General features: G+C 29.1%; 1 protein-coding gene across 1 annotated transcript in view; it reads left to right on the plus strand.

Annotated features, from left to right (window-relative positions):
* Positions 1-546, plus strand: part of Slc27a6 (solute carrier family 27 member 6) — a 64,216-nt gene that overhangs the window by 63,280 nt on the left and 390 nt on the right. The window lies entirely within an intron of this gene.

Raw genomic sequence — 546 nt, forward strand, 5'->3', positions numbered from 1 at the left:
CTATATAGTGAGTTCCAGGCTAGGCAGGGCTACGTAGTATGTCAAAAAAATATTATAACAAATGAATTACAGTAATACATAAGCTGAGAAAATGCAGAACTAAAATTTCTAAGCATTTGAATAAAACAACTGCTTTGTGAAAAATTTAAGTCACATCTCTCACGATGTAGTTTTGCTCATAACAAAAAAATTTTAACTGTGATAATACTCAATATTGCTGAAATTAATCCAACCCTATCCTTTTGTTCTGCTCTAGAGACACACATTACCAGAACCTCCTGAGAAAGCTTGTATCTTTTGACTTTTGTAACTTTAACTCCTATTACAGCATCATATATTCGTAATATTGTTTTGGTATTACCATGAGATAGGATATGTATCTCATACGTGCCAAATCTGTTGGTCACAGTAATAATTATTATTCATGCAATAAGTTAACATTTCAATAAGGCTTATAGACAAATGTTTTCTATTTCTAATGTCAAATTAATACTAAATATAAAGATAATTAGATATAAAATATGATAAGGAGATATGACCTATTTT

The sequence above is a fragment of the Mastomys coucha genome, unplaced genomic scaffold, assembly GCF_008632895.1.
Source record: "Mastomys coucha isolate ucsf_1 unplaced genomic scaffold, UCSF_Mcou_1 pScaffold13, whole genome shotgun sequence".
Lineage (NCBI taxonomy): Eukaryota > Metazoa > Chordata > Mammalia > Rodentia > Muridae > Mastomys > Mastomys coucha.